This window comes from Aythya ferina (genome assembly GCF_964211825.1).
Source record: "Aythya ferina genome assembly, chromosome: 9".
NCBI classification, from domain to species: Eukaryota; Metazoa; Chordata; class Aves; order Anseriformes; family Anatidae; genus Aythya; species Aythya ferina.
The window spans coordinates 1,997,139-2,020,517 of record NC_140305.1 but is presented as its reverse complement, the minus strand read 5'-3'; the positions used below and the strand labels follow the sequence as shown (position 1 = coordinate 2,020,517).

Genomic DNA, 23,379 nt, shown 5'->3' with positions numbered 1-23,379 from the left:
TACAACTTTGGCACAAATATGCAGCTTTCCAAGAAAGTCAGGGATGACCATAAGTTCTGAAACAAGGACTACCTAACAAAAATAGGACCAAAAAGGTGTTGAAGGATTTTTTGAAACAGCAAAAATCCCATGGATTGCTGCAGCTGAGCAAACCAAGCTACCAGGGCAACTATGAGAAGTTCCCATGACAGTGTTCCCACATCGCCCAATTGAGGAATTTAAAAAAATATTGTTACCAGCTTCAAGGACAAGGTCTACGTGACTGCTAATCACAAGGGGGTTGTTTTCTTGTAGTTGTTTGTCTGAGTGTTTTTGACCAATAATCTTGTGCGAGACACTATCCGCCCCTGTTAAGTTCACTATAAAATTTAGGCAATTCGGGCAATAAAATGGAGCATGATCTGACCATACTGGTGTCTGTCGTGCTTTCGGCCGTGCTTCTTGCAACAAAAAAGGGACATTTAATATCAAACCCACTCAACATAAACAGTCAGTCCTGTACAAATTTCTACCTGACTCTTCTGATAATGATAGTAATGGATAAAAGTGCAGGTTGTTCAGTCTTATACCTGATTATACACACATTATCTACCTACGTCTTTCTTTGTCAATATTTTTCTCAGATAAAAATCTGTTGAATTACGGCACTCTATGATTGATGGCAACTGTTAAAGTGGTGCCCTGAGCTACATGTGTGGGAACAGTCTCATTGCTTAATTTAGTAATGAAGCATCCAAATCAGATTGCCAGAAGCTGGCAGTTACCATACACTAGTTATGTTCTTGCATCCTTTTACAATGACTCCTCTTCTGGCCACAGTCAGATGCTGCATGCTAACACTAGGGAGACATTGGGCTGTTTCTATATGGCCATTTTGACGCATTTACAAAATTTAAATAAGATTGATAATATCATTAATAAGTCCTGTCTGACATAAATAACCTACTCCTAATACTGGACCACTCTCCTGTCATTTGGAAATGTAAAACAGGCATATGGAATTTGTTATTTTGTTTTTTGAGTCATAAACATTACTCAAAAGACAGAAAGTTTAAAGATTAATGAGAGCTGATCACAGTGACTTGTGTAACTTCAAGATGAGGACACTGAAAAATGCAGCTCCTTGGCATTTATGGAGGAGGGTGTGTGGATGAATCACAAAATTGATAGATACCCTTGTTTCAGAAGGCAGCTCTTCTGCCAAGTCATGTTCTTTTTTATCTAATCCAATTAAGAAATCATAATAAAATCTACCTTACTACTTTTCCTGTATCAAGTATTCTTTTGCAAGATATTCATAGCTGTGTATGCAACAAACTTCAGGGGGAACATTTCAGTGCTATGGAGCACCCACAGAAAGGGCAAGTCTACATTCTACCAAATCTGTGTTCTTGCTCATCCAAGAGGGTCCTGTTTCCAGCATAATACTAAGAAAGCACAATACTTAATAGCATTAAATGGAACAGTTTTCACCCTAATAGAAACCACAGCAACAATGTTAAAGAGACATTTCACAATGGTCCTCAAGACCAGAACATTCGCACAAAGACACAAGTCCCATAAATTTAGCTGGTATCCTAGAGGCAAAGCAGACTTCACAACTCAAAGCATAAAAAGATAAACAACTGTGGGCAATATTCAGCTTTAGTAACAGTCAGAGGCTAAGAATAACAGAGAACATTGAATCTCTCAACAGCAATAAAATCTGCCCAGCATCACTGGGTCTGGCTTAAAAAACAAACAATAAAAAACTGTTAATGACTGGGGTCCAACGCTGCTCAATGGGACTTGTGTAAATAATTAAATAAGAAAAGCCAGCACTTTTTTAGTTTACATGATCACTGAAAATAAGGATGGAAAGGCAATACCATTTTTTTTCCTATTATAAAACTCTTTTCTTTAAGTACAAATGGTAGACTAACAGTATCAGGAAATCAGGAAGATGCGGGGGGGGGGGGGGAAGGGGAGACGGGGGTGATAAAAAAAGAGCTGTTAAGAAAAAATTCTTTTTGTCCAGTTAATGTTATAAAGTTACCAAAATATTTGTTTCTTTCTGAAATAACAGTAATATTCACTACAAAGAAGAAGATTTATTTTACTCATGGCCTTTTCTCCAAGGTATTTTCAAAAGTCTACAGATTTGGCCCAGTGTAAAAATACTAGCAACATTTCATTTTGCCAAACAGCAGCATGTAACAACCACGTGCACAAGTACACAACTGAAGCCTCATAAGTTGGTGCAAATCCTTCTACAGCTTCCCAGGCCCCTGTTTCTTGCCTTTTAGTCCAAGATGTGGCTCAGCACCCACCAATCCCCCACCAATGGGACATGCTCCCACTACGAGCATCTGCGTGAAGCTGTGGGGAGGCCGCGTGCTCCGGTTGTGTGGGGCCTTGAGTGTCTGATATGCTCCATCCTTTAGCCTTCACACTGGCAAATTAAATAAAGATGCTATTTCGCTTCTTTACACAACTGAGTGGCATTTTAATTAGTCTACAGTTAGAAGTGTTAATCACACGATGAAGTGAGGCGATAATTCACAGCTAGTAAAACTTCCTGCAATGGTTTTACAAGCACCAGTATACAGTTTACCACATCTGTTTTAAAAGGAAAAAAAAAAAAAAAAAAAGAGAGAGAAAGAAAAAAAGAAAGAAAGGGAACCCACCACACCACAACGGTGCAAACTCTTTTTCAATGAAAATCAGCTTCCAGAAATCCATTCCTAACAGAGGGTTTTTATTCCTCTTTGAAAGGATACTCTAAATCCCTAATGATTTCTTTCAAAGGGCTTTATATATTAACTTTATTTACTATTTTCATTTTGATAGATTCATAAAAATATATGCATAGTAATCCAGGCCTCTCCTTCCTGAAAGCTTCTTTCCTTCACTCCACTGAAAATACTGTATTAACAACTTTCGTTCTTCTATTTTTCATGTATTCTACTGGTGAAAAGCTTTTCTGTGCAGCAAGTTTTCAGAAAGGGAAGCTGTGTTTATTATTGAAAACACAGATCAAAAAAAAATGTTGAATTTAAGCAGCTGAGATCAAGCAGCAGTATATACATGCCACCAAGTTTATTTTTTATTTTTTGAAAAGAATGCAAGACCTTCACAATAAATATTTTTAAATTAATCATTCATTTGCTTATTTTTGTGGGGAGCACATTTGTGCAAGATGATTTATCTTCTGCACAGCTCAGCCATCTGGCTGTTCTGAAAGCCTAAAAGAACAGGATAGAAACAAATAGCTAAGCGATTCCTTTATTTTTCTAAGGAATATGATGGGTGTGGTGGGGCTGTTCTGGCAGGCTCCATGCAAAGGATGGCTATAACATAGCATCATCAATTTGATAGACAAAGTTTTTCAGTGCCATTTTAGATAGAATCCTAAAATGTACTTAACACTCACATCCAGTGTTTTCAGTGAGCAGAGGTAAGCAAACAAGTAAGTACCTGAGAACTCAAAGGTGCCTCTGTACACAGATGCATCTCCAATTCTGATTAGCACATTTAATACAAATTTACCTATCAGATGCAGACATTAAGATGAACTTCATTCTAACATGATAGGAAGCATACAGAAAGCTTCATAACTCCAAACTACATTATAGTTACCAGACGTAATAAATGTGCAAAGTGTCTCTCTGCACAGACTCTTTAAATTAAAAATCTGAAGCAAGAAAGAACCCCAGCTTTTTTTCCCCTCCCTCCATTTTCTGTTACTATTTTAAAGCACTCTTTAAAGGTTTCTTCATCAACAAACCAGACCCATGAATCAGTTTAGCAAAAGGCTAACATGGCATCATCTGCACCTATGCAGAATTTTCTTTTGTCATGATTAATCCATGACTCTGAATATCTTAAATGAACCAAGCCACAACAACATAAATTTCCTTACTTATTCAAGAGTGTGGTTTTGAACAAAAATTGGGCAAATCATTTCAAAGTCTATGGGTCAAATAATCAGGATATATAGAATTTCTCATATTTGTTTCCCTTTGAATGTCAGGCCTCAAGTCAACAGGAACATTTAATAACTTGTCAATAATTTGTGCATGGAATGATCTGGTAAAATCTTGTCACAGTCCATGCAATTCATATACATCTTTTATCTTTCATTAGATATACATGTCAGAGTCACTGTCTATGCTTTTGTCTTTGAATGTAATCACATATGCAAGAAATCAGAAATAAGACAGCATTCAAACCACACACTGCATTGTATGAGGACTACTAATTTCTTAGTAACGCTGGCTTTTCTCATAAAGGACAAGGAGGAAATCAGCTTCAAAAACATCACTTTCACACACATTATTAAAACTTTTAGCTTAAGAAATGGGGCAAGGGTAGTTACAGACCAGTCCAACATGGTGCTTTGTTATCCATATGAAATATGGAGCTTGGCTCCAATGAGCTTGCCTTGGAGCCAAAACCGAGGGAGGAGGAAGAGGGGATTACTTGCAGGCCAGAAGAAAGTGGGTGTGATCACGGGTAAGTGACTAAACAGACCTCCCTTGTGCATCACATCCCCCCCACACCCTGCTTTTTGCCCTTTTCTCTCTTTTTTTTTAATTTTTTTTTTTTTTTTGGCTAGTGCATAGAGGTTACACTTCTCTTGGTCCAGAAGCACAGAACTACTACAGCAGTCTGATGTATTCCAAGCCATTGACTACAGCTAGTAGAAATATGCAGGATGAAATACATTGTTCCTGGCATTTTAATTCTATTTCAAACCAGAATATCTAAAAATCTCATATGAAAATCCTTTCAGGTTAATCTAGTTCATTTTTCACTCAGTGAGGTTCATAAATTATCTTGCCTAAAAACAAACAAAACAAAACAAAAAAAGTATTTGAGCAAAAACTCATCCACTATTACTATAGTGCTCATTGCAAATATTTCCTTTTATTGAGGTATCTTCCCAGTGTTTTTCAGAAATTGATTAGTTAATCAAGTAGCAAAATAAAATTTATGTGGCAGACGTTTATTGGTGATCAGATCAGAAATTATGAAATTGAAGTCCAAAGAAATTATGTAGCTCAACACCAGTCTTACATTTGATAACCAAACCCGTAGAATAAGATAGGAAGATAACTTAAGGTTACGTCACTAGGAAAAAATAAAACTACCACTTTACATTTACCTCACTATCACACAGGAAAAACAAACAAAAAATTATAAATGAACTTTGCTATTTCTTCCACCGAATCCTAAAGTTTCCACAGGTGTTGTTGCTGTTGTTTGTTTAGTGTGGTGTATTTTTCATTTTGGTGTTTTGAGAAAGAGAGAGAGGGGTGAAGAGGATTTTCACCTGATGGGGAATTCAAACACGCTTTTGTCCTGAAACTTGCACTAATTGTACAGAAGTTCATGAGCCTTGTGCTGGCAAGTGTTCTTAAAACGTAACCCTATGGCTCATTTATGTAATTCCCAGTTCTCTGGTAAAAGAGAAACTATCAGCATTGTGTGCAGTACAGCTGAAAAAGTACTACTCTTACCGCTCCTTCTTCAATATTGTAAATAATGGGAATATTTTTTCCCCATGTTCTCAAATTCATAGCTAATTCTAAAAGAGAGCATCAGCACCTGGAAACACAAACAAATATTATCCAGCCACTGACAATAGGTTCACACATTGACCGGCTATTTGCATGAGAAGCCATCCTTTCACACTGAGCTGCAGAACAGCCCAAAAGCTGGTCCTTTATGAACAATAAGTGGACTTCCCCCACCCTTTTTTCTTAGAGCAAGTCAAAGATGTACAGAGTGTGAGAACACGCGTTGCTGCTGTTCATTCCCCACCTCATACATGCTGCCCCCTGCACCCCTGCCAGGTGGGGGTGTTGGGGATGTTTGTCGGGGAAACAAGGAACCTCCCTGCAGGGCCCCAAGCTCAGAAGAGCCTCACCCAAGTTCACCCTTTTCCTACCATCTTATGACACTTTATCACCCCATTTAACACACACAGACTAGTGTCCTCAGGCCATATCATCACACACTTCTGTTTAAAAGCAGCCAACGCACCAATAAAAGTACAAAAAAGTCCAGAGAAGCTAATATTGAGATTTCAAGTCTTTCAAAGACAAAAATTTGAAACCGGAGAGCACCTTTCTTTAATTGCACAACAGAAATGTGGATTTCACTTTGTAATTAAGGCACCCCAGTTTTCTGTTTCACCCACACACACACTCTTCTTTGGAAGTGAAAAACTCTACTCATAGCCTCCAAAAACACTAAAGATATAAATTTAGAAATATCTTAATTTAGCTACAAAATAATGTTTTAATATTTTTTAGTTACTAGAGGATAAAATGCTTGGTTGATGGTTCTTAGTGTTATCAAACTTTGCAATTAACTTTTATTTGATCTTCTCCTGCTTCCAAGGAGAAAGTCATGTCAAGTATTTTGGCAAAGGCCCTTCAGTTCAGATTCTAGCAGAATTCATTATCAATACCACTGTATTGTTGTATCCAGGTAGGACATGTATGATACCTTTGGCATTATACTAGCATGAATTGTCTCACATTATTTTATATATAATATATAAAATGCACATATACGCACATGACAGACTATAGCCAAACATAAAACACAAAGTTATTCATCAGATTATGAGGAAAATAAATGGAACAAGGATATTATGTCCAATCTGAACAGTCTGCTATTACCAGTCATATTTTTAAAAAAGCAACACCTGAGAAACTTTATTTCAATTCTCATAAGACTGGGGTTCAGATCATTAAGATTTCAAAATGAATTTTCAAAACTTTGGCTTTATAGTACAATTTACATTTAGATGCAGCAGAATACAAACAGCTTGATGCATAACATTTTTTTCTGTTAAATACGTAGCACATTCTCAAAATTAACGACTTCTTCAACAGCACTTGCAAATAAATATAGTTGACCATTTTTCCATCTTCTAAACACCATAATCTCTCTTTAAGTATTAAGAGATGTCATGTTCTGAACTTTTATGGATCATAAAGCTTCCATTGTATATCCAAAGGTTACTAAACTTTAAACAGTTGACTGAGATTTATGAGGCAAATGCAAAATCTGCTTGCATGAGTCAGGCTTCGTAACTAAGCAAGGAGAAGGTAGCCCTAACCATGGAAATAAGGTATATTATTCAAAAACACTCCAGGAAATAAGGCATGATGGGGTAACAACATCATGAAAGCAAAATACCACAGAAAATAAACCACAGGAAAAAAAAAATCAGGAAATGGAGTAAGTCAGATTTTGTTCCATTAAATAGTAACAAAATTAGAAGTAAGACATGTAAAGAAAACAAGATAAAGATTTGTCATCACTGAAGGGAAACGGAAGCAAAAACAGCTAGCAACCCCATGGGACATATAAAATAAAATCAGGATGCAGAAACGCAGAGCAGCTCAAAAATTGATGGACTTAAAACCTTCACTTTTTCACATCACCAAAGTGAAAGAGATTAAAATCAGAACTGTAATACTTTAGGAACATGTCAGCCAGATCACATTTGCAAAAGATGCCCATCTTGATTAGCTGCAAGGGAAACATTCATTTCTACTAGATTTTGGATGAGAATGTAAATGAAACTCTTATCATTGCTTGAATCCCTGAAATGCAAATGTAGGGCTCTGATTTACCACTAACATTCCTGAAAAGCTTCTGACTTTCTTACCTTAATATCTCTAAAGTGAATGATCTGATGGGGAAAGAAAAAAAAATAAAATGTTTTGCAGTTCCCCTTTCCCCTATCACCTCAATGTTGAGTGACTTAGCCCTCAAGAGTTAAAACCAAATCAAAAGCAAACCAAAACCCTCCAAACTGACACCACAACCACCAAGGATGACATTATCTGTATATACTGACAGAAAGAGGAGGGGGGAATAAAAAACAAACAAACAACAAAAACAACAACAAAGACAGTCAGAAGCTGCAAAACTAAGCAGGATGGATGAAGGAAGAAGCAGCTGCTACTTCAACACTTCCCAATGTTTTTCTTCAACTCTTAAGCCCTCTGTTTTCAAAGTCTCTGGGGCCTGACATTGCTGGGTTACATTCTTGTGCATAATGTTTGCCAAAGAGGAGGAAGCTCCACACTGCAGGAGCTGTCTCATCCTTGGGGAGAAAATGTGACCCGTGCTCTGAGCCCCAAACAGGCCCATGCAGGCATGCCTTAGGGGCAGAAGCTAGGGTTGTCCATCACTGCTCCTGCTGCAGTGTCAGTCTATGGACAAAGATTCAAACCAGTAATGAATGAGCCAGACTCCAACTATGAGGACAAGTGAGAAAAAAAAGAAAAAAAAAAAAGGGGGGGGGGGGGGGCAAGAAAGTGCTCATTCAAGAAGCAAAACTTACAAGATTACAAAAATATGAGAGCAACATATGAAGGGAAAAATAATAAAATGGAAATACCAGTACAGGCCTGAAGAGCTGCTTCTCTTTTGCCATGCAGTGAAGCAGAAATTTAAAATGTTATGACAAGGGATATTAGGATGATAACCAGAAATCAGGGAGACTCGAGACATTTAAGAAGGCAGGACATAAATATGCCTAGTTTTTCTGCTAGGCAACAGCTCTAGAAACCTCTGGTTTACTCCTAGAGACTGAAAATTTACAAAAGATCAAAAGTTGGACAACAGATTACATTTACAGAGCATTACACTCTACAGATTGCTAGATAACATCCTACATAACAGCAACAGATCTTTGATCAAACTCTGGAAATTGGTGTTTATATTCAAAGTAACTGCACTGAGCATAGTTTACATTCTGGAACCCAATTTGGACTCCTTTAAGCAAGTAGACAAGGCCAAGTTCAGAGCTGTGAGGTGTTGAGAGCTCTCATTGCAGTGTTTGCAGCATGGAGGGCAGACTGGATAGAGAAATTATCTGAGTTTTAAGACTGGCTGGAAATTTTGGAATAATTAAAAGAAATCACATAGATCTAATCTTCTACATGTAATGGGAAATATTAACTTGATGATCAGGCATAGTGATGTTGACTTACTCTAGGTGACAACCTGGCACAGGGTTAGTCCAGAAGGCAGCTGGCAGCCTGTGGCTGGTGCTGCCCTCAGTTCACCACTGCGCCAAGGGCTTCGAGTGCTCTGGGACTGCTCGGCTGCCTGCACACTGTTCTGAGCACAGGGGACTCACACCTCAGCTGTGAATCTATTCTGGAATGTACTTTAAAGGAGCTTAATAGAATAATAAAGGAGAGTGCATACCAAAATATGGCTCATACCACTGAGCTTTTTTTTTTTTTTTTAAGCAGTAGAACTCTTACTGTTCTACATGCTACAAATAAAAGAGGTTTTATTTTTTAATTTTTTCTCCCGAAATGTCAAGACTTGTCCTACTTAGGAAAGCTTTTTTAATTGAAAGAAGAGTTTGAAAACACTTTTGTAAGTATCTTATGAAAAACAAAAAAATCACTCAAATTTTTTCCATTCATTTGTCAATTGTGCATAAATAAATGAACGGATTTTGCTTAAAACTATTTTTTCCTTTCAGTTGCCTTTCTTCTGATCAACTTTTTAACTAGAAGATTTCCTTTCCCTCCCATTTTCTAGTTACAATTCCTAGTGGAACTGGGTTTAAGGACACACAGCAGAAGGCAATGTTGGATTCCTCAGCATGCGGGGCTTCGTGTGTGACACACATGGCCACATGGCACCAGCACTATGCATGTTCTGACTGCCACAAAAGGCACCACAACACAGATGCAAGAAGTCCATACCTTCTTTCAATAACCATTTTTAAAGCCTACTTTGATGTTTCTTCAAGTACTGCAAGAAGTAAAAACTTAAAAACTTCCTCAGAGAAATAAAAATAAAAAAAATAAAAATAATAATAATAAAAAAAAGATCCAAATGTCTTTTCAAGTTATTTCTCCACAGAATCTATTTGATTTTCAGATTTTCAGTCAGTTCCATGAAAACATAATTTCTCAGTAGGGAAAAAAGAAACAGGACCATATGAAAATAAACACGACTGGTTCCTGACATGGTCCTCCAAGCTCTGTGCCCTTCCTGAAGGAATTTTGGCCCCAGATTTGCTCAAAGTGGGAAGAGTTGACTGTTCCCAGCCCTCCGCCAGGTGCTATCTGGTGACAGGAGGATCCTTCCAGCGCATTTCAGCAACCAGCCAGCTTGACAAACGTCCTGCAAAACTGGAATATTGTATCTCAGCAGTACGCAATGGAGTTTTGCCAAATGTCTAACAGCCCTATTATTTCTCCCTGACAGGCTGTTTTACAGAAGTTATTATTTTCTAATTACACTAAATGAAAGTATGGGTCATTGGACGGAACAGAAGGATATTTACATTGGGCCTCTGACATCATTATAACAAGATAAAGAGCAAATACAGGCCAGAAATGTTCCATTCAGAGTGACATTACAACTTGCTATACCATATATTTACCCAAAAAACCACATTCTTATCACAAAACATATATTTCTCCTTAACATGAGACCACCAAAATAAAATAAAATAAAATAGAAGAAGATCGGAGTAGAGAAATACTCAACGTTTCAGAAAAGTGGAAAGAATGTAAGAGCAGTAGTGCTGTGACAATTCAGACCAGCTAGAGATCTAGTCTTAGCAAAGCAAATTTATTGTAATTCAAAATGATTAACCATTAACAGTCAATTACATGCATACTGCTAAAAACCATAAGACAAACGTGTGTCTTAACAAGTATGAAAGGTACACTGATAACAAGACCCTCCTTGGTTTTAAATGGACTTTAAACCCAACTTTCCCTCCAGGTGTTTTATGTTAAGTAGAAGTATCTGCCTACTGTTGGCATTTATCTCACTTCTCATGCACATAGCACTAATTTGGCAGTATTGGGGTCTTATGATAAACAATCCCCATGGAGCTTTAAAATTCTGCCTAATAATTCATTCTCTTTTCTTTAACATTCAACTGGTCATGGAGTGGATGAAAATGGTTATTAAATGGGCAGAGTCAGCCTTTCTGTACCATTTGTGCATTATCCAGAAAAAATGAGGATGCATCTAGAAGGAAATAATACATCTGACATCTTTGAACAATTTATTTTCAACTCCTAAAATGTAGTAGTTCTATTGTGGCAAGTACAGATGTTATATCATTTGTGATGAGAACTAAAATCAATAAGAAAAGAATTTCAAAAAGAAAACCATACAGTACAGTCATGGCATATGTAACAGTCAACATATTACTAGACAGACAGTACATAGCATCAGTAGTTCCTATTCATAGGAATAAAAAGCAGCAGTATATATGAAAACTATTCATATTCTCTGTCTTACTATTAAAAGATGCTTGAGGGGAAAATCTTTGCTGATAAGCATATTCTGACAACATAAAAATGTACCTGTACATTGAAATTATAGTCAAATACCTATTTGTGTAATTTTCTTTTTAATTTTGTTTTACTCAGACTTTTCAAGCTTACTTTTGATAATACAAGAATAAAATCAAATCTGCTTAGGAGGTGGAAGTTTCCCAGTTAAGCATGTGTTAAGTCTGCACTGCCGAACAGAAATATTTAGGCAGCCTCAACAAAAGCCACTTCCATCAGTTCCACTATTTAAAAAAATTAATCATCATTTAGAACAACATAATGTTAGGTGAATGCTATTATGAATTCACTAGTAAAAATGCCTGTAATATAACCTCTGAACATAAAACATTTCTATTTTCAGAAAGAAAATCGTTATAATGCATGGACAGACACACGTTTGCATCCTTGACTTTTGTTATCCAGAATGAATTAGATTTCATGGCAAAGAAAAACAAGGGAAGGTCTAATTTTCTTGGAAAAAATGTGTGGCATTTTATTTATTTATTTACTTACTAATACACTATTAGAGCAGGGAACACAGAGTTCTTCAGGAAGGTGGGGAGGTCTGGCAGGTACGTCTTTATAGAGGGTAAAACCACACTTAGATGTAACCTGAAAACAGAAACCGGTAGTGGATCACTGTAGCAATACTACCATTTCAACAGCTAATCATAATTCACCAATGGCAACTTTTACACATGTATCTCACCACAAGAACGCTGCATCACCTGTATCCCATGAAAGAGATCAAAAAACTTTTGAATGAAGGTAGCAGAACATGGTGCTCTTGAACAATCTTGCAAAGTCACCTGAACTTTCAGCAAGATGCATTTTAGTCTTGTCATTAACCACTCTGAAGAAAAACAATATGAATCAAAATCATTACTGCCTTAAAATCTAGCAGTACACCATCAGTCTGGTAGCCTGGCCAAGAGTCCATTCCTGGAACCTCAAAAAGCATGTGTGCAGTCGAAGGTTTTTTGTTGCTGTTTTTGTTTTGTCTGAAAAAAGTGAAACATATCATATCTACCCCCATTACAACTCTAAATTACCCGGGAGGAATTTTGTTTTTCTCTAAACAGTCTGTGTGTATTTGAGCATGGGTTCACCTATCACACTGTAAACAATGAAACTCATCCTATGAAGTTCAAACCAACCCAAATAAAGATGTGAAATCCTTGTGTTTTACCTCCCAGGCAGCTATGAGGTCTGGCAAGGTAACAGATTCAGATCAGTTTAGATTTTGAAATTACTGCTGTGCAGCATTCTGAGGCCTCTACAGCATGCATTTTTAGAGCTGTAGACCATGTCTGTGCAATGTCTGTCAGTTAACTGACAGTTAACTGCAGTTAACTGCAATGTCTGTCAGTGACTAGGTAATGAAATTTATCACCTGGAAGATAAGGGACTATTTCTGAGGAGATAACAGAGCTCAGCTTTCTGATGTTCTGGCAAAGTGCTGCCTGCACACGTACACAGTGCTGGAAAGGGTGCCAGGCAGCAAGGAGCATGAGTTCAAAGCTAACATCTGCAAGTTAGGCAGTTCACAGTTTCATACCTAAATATTCAAAAGCGACCCTACTCCACTCCTAAGTGAGAGATGAAACAGACCAGATAGTGAAAGGAAAAGCAGGGTAAGTAATAAGTCTTCATAAAATGGTAATTATAAAGAGGAAATAAATAAATCATAAATAATTAAATAATAGGAGTAAATAAGAACACATTTTGACAGCAGTAAGAAGAAATCTAGTTAGAACAGATTACCTGAAAAGAAGTGGTGTCTGTAAATGGGAGACAAAAACATTCCTTTGAATTGACATAATTTCATCTTGCTGAGTGCAGGTCTTACCAAAGGCCCTCCTGGGATTCTCCTAGAGAAGAGGTCACTAAAGGTCCCACTCCATCCTACTTGGCCACCTTAGGGTTGCTTTTCAACCCATGTTTATTTTAGAAAATAACTTCAGAATAAAAATAGAGCCGGGCATGTAACAGTCCTCAAGATGTGTTGTGTACTCTGCTGATTAGTTTCATGGTTTAAAAATTCATTTTGAATTTCTGCATATACATTCAGTGTCACGTTCTGTTATAAAAGAAAATTCTTCTACATAGAAGGTCTGCACAGTGGCCTTGTGATCTACACACTTAACGTGATCCACAAAACACTGCATTCCCCACTGGACTTTGAGGGTGTTTTGAATTTCACAAGCTAGTGAAATCTGGTCATCTGTGAATTCATGAAAAGTGAAAGGCAGCAAATGCGTCACTTTCAAGTCTGAATGAGCATTTCTTCTCTGCCACAGACCCCAAACCTAGCAGTCATTTAAGCCTGGAGTATAATGAGCCAAAATTATCAGGAGAGCTGACCACAGCTGATATATTCTAAAGAGGAAATTGTTTTCATCAAAACATACTGTCATTAGTTTCTCCACATATACTACAAAAGCTGAAATCATAAACACAATAATGCATGGTTTCAAAACATTAACTGAGGCCACAGAGGCAGCTAGGTTAAAGAATCCACAAAGATCTCAGTGTTCATATAGAAGGAGTGAAAAACTCAAAGTGAGGACCTTCTGAGAAATCAGAAACTGAAATTATATATATTCAGGATAAAGTACTTATCTGAATATTTTAAAGGGTTTATTTCAGTTTGGCTGAATAAATTAATTTTACTCCCCATCTTACTGCGCTGCTAAGGATCAGTTAAATGAGTTGTCCTGGGCCACAGACCTGAAGCTTCAGCTTTAACCTACAGGAAGTGTGTAAGCAACCGCTGCTTCAAAAGCATTGACCAACCACCTATTGACTACTGTGAACTTGGGATTTGACCTAGAAATTCATTACACTGCTGTTGTCTCAAAAATATAACTTTCTGTCATGGTCTAACTGAGAGTAACAGGGTTACATACAACTTGGACAAACACTTCAATTTCTCTTTGTATTGAAGTAACTAGGCAATTGCAGAACTTTCATGTTCTTATAACTGGAAACTCTTTTTTAAAATACAAATGTACATTTATACATGGTCATTTGGACAATATTAGGTGAAGTACCAAAAAAAAAAAAAAAAAAAAAAAAAAAAAAAAAAAAAGCTTTTATTTTTCCTGATATAACAGCCACCATAGGCTTCTTCCAGTTTTTCTATTTTGACATTGAGTAAGTCAAGTGCTTTCATCTCCTCTTGTACAGGGAGTTCTCCAGTCCTCTGATGATTCTGGCTGGACATTTCAGTTTGGACCCACATCTCTTGATCATAAATGATTAGAATTGCTCAAAAACATACCAATAAAGGTCTCAAGTGACTGAACATGAGTATCGGTATTCACTCTGGGATCACTTCATTTGATATGTTTCATTTTTCCACAGCCATGTCACACTGATGGCTCATACTCTTCCTGCGACCAACCAATGCACACAGATCCTCTTCTTCTTCAACTATTTCAATCTGTGAGCCTCCAGAAAAGATGCTTTGATTCCCAGGTACACAGCCCTGCGGTTTGTTTTATTGATTTTCTATTATTTTTGTCTCCAAGCCTGTCCCATTCTTTCCTTTATAATATAAAGTGGTCTGCTGCCTTCACAGTCCCTCCTAATTTTTTTTGTCAATTGATTTCATCAGCATAACACAATTGTTTGTGCCAAAGTTATTTTAAAAAATAAAAATAAAATTCAAAGTAATTTTCTCCAAACTAATCCTCAAGGAAATAAGAAGTAATCTTAATCCAGACAATCTTTCTTTCATAGCTATTTGCTGTTGACATATTTAACCAGCTCTTTATGTGTTGCGTACATTTTCTACCACTTACTATCATTACTAATAGGTTTTCATTATTCCTCCTGGTCCATAATTAATAATTTCCCAGCATTAGATTTAAATGGCAAAGACTTCAGAGTCTAGTCAAGTATATAAAGTATTGAAACTATCAATTTTGTTGTTCAAGCCATAGAAGATGAATTTTCTCTTTTCCCTTATGCACTAATAGACAAAGATTGCATTTGCAGCGAGACTTTAAAGTAAGAGAGCAAACATAACTATGGAAACAGAACCTGAAAAATATTTTAAATATCCACCAAAAGAGCTCCAAGCAGGGATACAATATGGAATCACCCCAAGAAACAATATCATGAACAAAATGGGAGATTACAAACCATAAGAAAATTCTAGGCTGCTTCTTCTTCTACTTAGCCTTTCTTTGGGAATCCATTCCTGATTAGGAATGACAAGGTTTCATTGCCTGCTTTCTTGAATATTTATTCGAAAAGAAGCCAGCTGTCCCCATCACTGGGAAGCACATTCACTTTCTTCCCCTACCAATCAAAGCTTATAGTCTGCCATCTTCTCTTCCAAAGACCTTTAAAAATTTGATACTTTCTCTTGCTATTAATAACTTTCCACAACTCCAAACACCATTCCACAATTTTCAAAAATACAGGCAAATAATATAGCTTTCTAGAATACTGTACATCACAGAAACCTCTCACTAAAAGTAAAACTTCTTTAAACATATTCATTAAGTAACACAACTGTACTGACTCTTGGTGAACACACATAACAAAGAATCTTGGATCTTCTGGGAAGTTTTACACATACCACTTCTTTCTATGTTTCATTTCCTCATGAAAAAATACTTATCACTCCTATTCCTTGACTGGTCTCCACAGGCTCAAATCCTGTAATGCAGCAGATTTCTGAGGAGTCTCACAGCACAATTTTCATATTGCATGCTCAGAGCACCTTGCAGAAAAACTTTTCAAACTTGGAGGAATTATTTATTATTGTAGTATAAATATTCACGCAAAAATACAACAAAAATTTTTAAGCACTTAATAAGTAAGAAAGCATCATAAGTTAAATCATTTCTTACATAGCCCCTAGTGAACCCAGCCAAAAATACCGGAAAAAAAAGTTCAAGAAGTGATCCTCAAAAATAGCACATTGGTATTAAAAATAACCCAGGACAAATGAGTATCAATCTTGTTTAACCTTAGGTTTAAAAATAGGATGGTTTTATTCTGTGGTATTATCCAAATAACTTTAACCATGAAGCCGTGAAAATTAAAGTAATCTCTAGCACAAAAGAGTCATTACAACAGAGCATAATAAGAAAACAGAAGGTGCCAAAGCACAGAAGTCTACCAAGAAAGGAGCTCATCTAGAGTGTATTAAGGTAGATTTTACATGTGGTCATTGGTCGTTATTACATTGTAGGAATTTTCTGTACACCAAGAAGTGTAACACTCAGAGAGTGTTCTGTAAACCAAGAAGTGAAACACTCTACTGGAAGGAGGGCCAGGTGTCATGGAAAGAATACAGGGATGCTGTTCGTGTTTGTAGGGAGAAAATTCATGTGGCCAAAGCACACCTAGAGTTGAAGCTGGCTGTGTCTGTGAGAGAAAATAAAAAGGGTTTTTTTAGATATTTGAATGGAAAAAGGAGAACTAAAGAATACATAGGGCCGCTCCTTGATAGGGAAGGTCTCCTCACAGACAATGACATAGGCAAAGCAGAGACGCTTAACGCCGCCTTTGCCTCTGTCTTCAATGCCGATGATGAGCTTTAGGACCCAGGGTGCCCTGAGCTGGAGGACCGGGACAGTGGGGATGACAAACTCCCAACCGACCCTGAACGTGTGCGGGATTTGCTACTCCACCTGGATCCCTACAAGTCCATGTGTCTGGATGGGATTCATCCCCAGGTGCTTAAAGGGCTGGCGGACATCATCGCGGAACCTCTCTCGATTATTTTTCAACGATCCTGGGAATTTGGAGAGGTCCCGGTAGACTGGAAGCTATCAAATGTTGTGCCGATTTTCAAGAAGGGTCAGAAAGAAGACCCTAGCAATTACAGGCCTGTCAGTCTCACGTCAGTGCCTGGTAAGATCATGGAGAAGATGGTTCTCGAACTTATTGAGGCACACCTGGGGGACAAAGCAGTCATTGGTCCCAGCCAGCATGGGTTTGTGAAGGGTAGGTCCTGCCTAAACTAACCTGATTTCCTTTTATGATAAGATCACCCGTATGGTGGACCAAGGGAAACCAGCTGATGTGATTTTTTTGGACTTCAGCAAGGCTTTTGACACTGTTTCCCATAGGATCCTACTGGACAAAATGTCCACCATACAGCTAAATAAAAACATCATACGATGGGTGAGCAATTGGCTAACGGGCAGGGCCCAAAGGGTTATGGTAAATGGGGCTGTGTCAGGCTGGCGGGCGGTCACCAGTGGGGTCCCTCAAGGCTCCATTTTAGGGCCGGTACTTTTCAATATTTTTATAAACGATCTGGATGTAGGAATAGAAGGTATTTTGAGCAAGTTTGCTGATGACACCAAACTTGGAGGAGTTGTGGACTCGAATGAGGGTGGAAAGGAGGGATCTGGATAGGTTGGAGAGCTGGGCGATCACCAACCTCATGAAGTTCAATAAGAGCAAGTGCCGGGTCCTGCACCTGGGACGGGGAAACCCTGGCTGCACGTACAGACTGGGCGATGAGACGCTGGAGAGCAGCCCTGCAGAGAGGGATCTGGGGTCTGTGGTTGACAGCAAGTTGAATATGAGCCAGCAGTGTGCCCTGGCAGCCAGGAGGGCCAACCGTGTCCTGGGCTGCATCAAGCACGGCATCGCTAGTAGGTCAAGGGAGGCGATTTTCCCGCTCTACTCTGCACTGATGCGGCCTCACCTCGAGTACTGTGTGCAGTTCTGGGCACCACAGTATAAAAAGGACATGAAACTGTTGGAGAATGTCCAGAGGAGGGCTACGAAGATGGTGAAGGACCTAGAGGGGAAGACGTACGAAGAACGGCTGAGGTCACTGGGCCTGTTCAGCCTGGAGAAGAGGAGGCTGAGGGGAGACCTCATCACAGTCTACAACTTCCTCGTAAGGGGGTGTCAAGAGGCAGGAGACCTTTTCTCCATTAACACCAGTGACAGGACCCGCAGGAACGGGGTTAAGCTGAGGCAGGGGAAATTTAGGCTTGACATCAGGAGGGGGTTCTTCACAGAGAGGGTGGTTGCACACTGGAACAGGCTCCCCAGGGAAGTGGTCACTGCACCGAGCCTGTCTGAATTTAAGAAGAGATTGGACTGTGCACTTAGTCACATGGTCTGAACTTTTGGGTAGACCTGTGCGGTGTCAAGAGTTGGACTTGATGATCCTTAAGGGTCCCTTCCAACTCAGGATATTCTATGATTTTAAGTATCTGTGTAGCAAAACCACTACCTATATTAAAAGTTGGAACTTAAATAAAAACAAAAGTATTCAAAGATGAACAGCTAAATAAGGAATCAAACAATAAATTTTAGCCACAGAGTTACTGTAAGGTAAGTAAATAACATTCACCATCACAATTGCCCTGACAGGCTCAGATTCAACTTTTTATTCAAGAAAGACTCAACACCCTTCCCGCCTCCATTCTTGCCCTAGCAAAGACAGAACAGGATCTGTGCATGCCTATTGACATCCTTTTCACTGTAGTATCCAATCACATAGACAACTGGCACACAGCAACTAACAGAACTGACACTGCTCCAGCACCATCCAATATTGTTATCTTTATAGAGATAATTATGCAAGGTAATTGATGATACTCTGTCATTACCAGTAAAAAGAATTCTATCTTCTGATCGAGAATGCATCCTTTATGTAAATACTAACGTCACACTACTTCTGCAATTCGAGAAACGCAGGCAGGAAGAAATTGAAAGTCTTGCACCTTATCACAGCATGTCAACAGCAGATCTAGAAACAAAATGCAGAACCCCAGACCTGGTCCAAAGCTCTATGGCATGTCACATAACAACTTCACTCAAAGCAATAGCAGAACTGAACATCATCTCCCCTGCTTCCAAGTCTTTTCCAAATGACAGTCTAGACACATTAGTAATGCCCTGTGAAGGTGAATATGTTCAAAGTATACGTCTGTGCAAGAACTTGAGTTCCCTACATTCTGCATACACTAGATGTTTGACATATGAAATAGAAATGCCAAGAGAGTGAAAGGAGAAAAAAAAGCTTCACTTTCTCTAAGAGCATCAACATTAAAAGTGAAGGCATTAGAACAATTTTATCATACACAGGAACTTTTTTCTATTTAGAAATTTACAGCTTCCATCAGGCTATAAACTTTTAATACCAAATACATGACAGCCAAGCATTCAGATATCACATGGCCTCCACAGACACAAATGGACAATGGTGTTATTGCCCCTTAAAAAGTATTCAAATAGGGATCCAAATATGAATGTACCTGTACAATCATTAATGTCAGTTATTCTGCTGATGTAGATCCAGCTAGTTTTTTTTTTCTCCATTTAAATCTTATAAGTCTCTTACTCTGATCCTCGTTTTAAATTTCCAGTTGCTTCCATGATATTTGTACCTCAAAAATGCTACTAAATGAAGCTGTTATAAATAATAATAAAAACAAATCAAGCAAACATAAAAATCTACCTACTTTGAAATAAGCTTGTACTGAAGTTATTTCTATAGAAGGTAGGGAAAAAATCACAATGCACCTGTAAAAGCTTCTTTCCTATTACCTACATTGCGGCTCTCCTAGGCAGTTTTACATGACTTATAAGTTTGTTGTTTTAATTAGCTAAATCATGTTTTTCCCATATAAAGGTGTCTTCTGAAAAATTCATTCCTCTTCAGAACCCCAAGTTTTTCACTGTTACCAGATCCAAAGCAATCTAAAGTTTAACTAAGTCTTTAGTGTTTATAATGAAATCTATTTCTATTTGACTCAGCCATACTAATTATATGCTAGCCCCATATTTGCTTCATTTATATTTTGTCTTATTCTGATTGCACAGAGGAAATGCTAGTATTAGCCAAATTGAGCAGAGAACCCGTGTCAGCCTGGGACCATTCATGAACAACCAGCAGGGAAGGAAAAGATAGAAATCCATTTATTACTTCTTATAACAGATTTTTAAGATGTGTGTGGACATTTCTGACATTACCTGTTATGCTGGATATATATACTAAACCACAACAATATTTAATATACTGAGAATTGCTTATATATCTTGTATTACTTAGGAGTGCTTGCTGTGCTTTATGTTTAAACCAGATAACACAGATGGTTTCCTCCTCCACAACTGTATAATAAATCAAAATTGTAAATCCCCATTTATTCTGACTGCCTTGACAAGACTCCTTTGAAATTATAATATATTTCATTTAAGAAATTTTTTAAATTTTTCCATGTCAAAAGGAATCTCCTGGGAAGGAAAAAAACAAACATTCTCAAAATAAAGTAGTTAGATTAAAATTAAAATATTATAAAATAATAAAAAGTGGAGCAGATTCAGAGCATGGTATTTTTTGTCTACAAATTGAGCATGAAGGTTTGTTGATTTGAGGGGGGAGGTATCTTTATTCTTTTCATCAATATAAATTGGACTAGTGGGAGAAATCTTTTGCTTGGGTTTTATAGCTTCTGTTGTAACCAAGGAATGAGGGTCCATTCAATATTATGGCCTGTTTTCATTTCAGCAATACCAGTTCAACTGATGACGATTATTAAGTGGTTTAGCAGACAGAGGACTAGAAGTTGGAAAGTCCATGTTCAACTAGTTTTTTTCTCGCATAGTCTATTGCTCCATCTCTCAGTTTCTCTAAAATTTACTGATATAACATAAGGAATAACATTCTGTATTTTGCCAGTTCAAACTTTACAATAAAACACCACAATACAAAGGGAAACGTTATTTAAAGTGTAATGCATCAAGTCATTAAGACAAAGTCCCCAACTCCAGTCAAGATGTGGTATACGCATCTGGTATACCATCTGATATGAGACATATGCCAGAGTCAGTTTTGCTAAAAAAAAAAAAAAAAAAAAAAAGAGAGAGAGAGAGAGAGAGGGAGAGAGAGGGAGAGAGACATGATTTAAAAAGAAAAAAATAGGTTAGACAATAGAATAGGCAAACAAAACTGTCAGGGAGCGTAAAAATACATTGACATGGGTCTTAAAATATGAGTCAAGCCTCCCAAGGTTGTGCTGGTGAATACACCATGGGTGTATTTCTTCCTTAGCCAGCACTCTAAAATTGTTATCACAGAGACTGACCAGATACCCTGCAATACCTCCGTGTCTCTTTTGTGATTTGCAGAGCTCAAAGAACTGTTCAGAAATAGTAAAATTATAACCAGTTTCTGTTTATAGATGGGGCAGCTGAAGGGCAAAGAGTGAACATTTATGTAACAAGCCACTAGCAGAGCTCAGTATTAGTCTTTAACCATTAGACCACTAAAATTCTTAGTTAGAATGTTCATATGATTTCTCCAAAGGCAGAAGAAATGTAGTACCATATGTGAAAACGTAAGGAAGCCAAGCTTCGTTAATTTTATTACTCATAAACTACTCATGGAAAAAGGAATCCACAAAGGAGAAGCAGGCATCGTAGACTTTTTTTTTTATTGTTCACACTGACAAAGAGCAGGATGACTAGTGGTAAACATCATTTATTTTCCTTTAAAGTATTTGCTCAATTCATCCAAGCCTCTTACAACCTTGAAAATGGATAGTGCATTACAAAATGTCCTAAGAATAATTATAGGAAATCTAGAACAGAAAATTGACCATGTCTATATAAATATCTTAATGTCTACACAGGAATATCCACCTCCCACTGTTCTTACTTCCATGTTGCCAGGAACCAGCAAAACTGATGGCGCTGCTAATATTTCTTTCCATATCACATTTTTCCTCTCATGAACTGATACTTCGTGTTTCACTCTAACCATATTCAAAAACAAAACGAAAAACAGCAGCACCTGGTCTGTTATTTCCCCATGATTTTAAACATGTACAGGAACAAAGAATTTGTTGTCTCTCATATTTTTGCCTCTCATATACTGTAAGTTTGTTTTATTTAAGTGGTGTACATGAGAGTCCAGCTATCCTCTCTAACCACTGCACCTGATGAAATGCATCCTGATTTAAACAGATAATAAGGGTTGGAACAAACTAAGGTTGGTAGAACATACTTGATGCTTCATGAAACTGAATGGGAGATTGCATACTGTCTGAAAGAAGCAGAAATTAAACAGAAAAAGAATGGCTCCCAGTGATCAAACTGAAAAAAAAAATGATATTTGCTAAATGATGGAAGAGACCAGCAACATAGACTTTATTTTCTACTGATTTTTCTACTCAGAAAGTAACCAGCAGCACTAGTCCTTACCATTAAGGATAACATTGTTTGTTTGTTGCTTTTCTTTCCATCATAATAATCAAAATTTCACTAAAAATAAATTGTTTTTTAAAAATAAAAGTTCTGGGACACTAAAGCATTCTGACTGAATTAAAGTAAGGAACTAAATGATGTCCTCTTAGTTGCTCCAGTTTTTGAAGTAATTGATGAAGCCTTTCCATTACTTCAAAGGAAGTCAGATTTAACTCTTGCAGACAGTTTAGGTGGGGGTTGGCACTAAAATACCCTAAAACACATAGAAAAGAACAGTCACTTCTGTTTGTACCAAACACATTCCATAGAAACAACTCAGTGATGGCAATTTATAGCACACTAAGTAAAGCTGAGGAAGAAAATGAAAATTGTTTTCATAGGAAGTGAAACTAAATTATGTATTTGGTTCTAGTTTTGTAAATTTAATTTAATTACACTTTTTTTTAAATATTATATGTCAGAATAGTCCATTAACTCATTGGCCAACATTCCACTGCAAGGACTGCATTACAAAACCAATTTTGATTTAGACTTTTAAACACTAAATCAGCTGTTACCACACAGCAGATATGGTTTCCACATAACTCTTAATTTGAGCTCAAGCTTCAAGTTTAGTCACTCATTGTATGATTCAAGGCTGTCCTAATTGCAGCCCCAGGACAAAATAAAATAAAAAAAGAAAATTTACCTCAAAATACATTACCAATCATACTGAACTACTATTACCTTATTAATAAGAATTAAATACTGCCTACAACTGATGCAGAGAATGTATCTCACCAAGAATGCTATTTCTAAATAACTAAGAATAAGAGAACTCTTTGGTCAAGAAGGAAAACATTATTTCAAAGTT

At 37.4% G+C, this 23,379-nt stretch overlaps 1 protein-coding gene across 1 annotated transcript in view; it reads right to left on the bottom strand.

Annotated features, from left to right (window-relative positions):
- Window positions 1–23,379, bottom strand: part of LOC311441537 (uncharacterized protein) — a 340,215-nt gene that overhangs the window by 301,394 nt on the left and 15,442 nt on the right. Inside the window, exon 5 of the mRNA XM_084529789.1 lies at window positions 11,844–11,942. The gene's annotated coding sequence lies outside the window, so the exon portion shown is untranslated. The remainder of the gene's footprint in view (window positions 1–11,843; window positions 11,943–23,379) is intronic.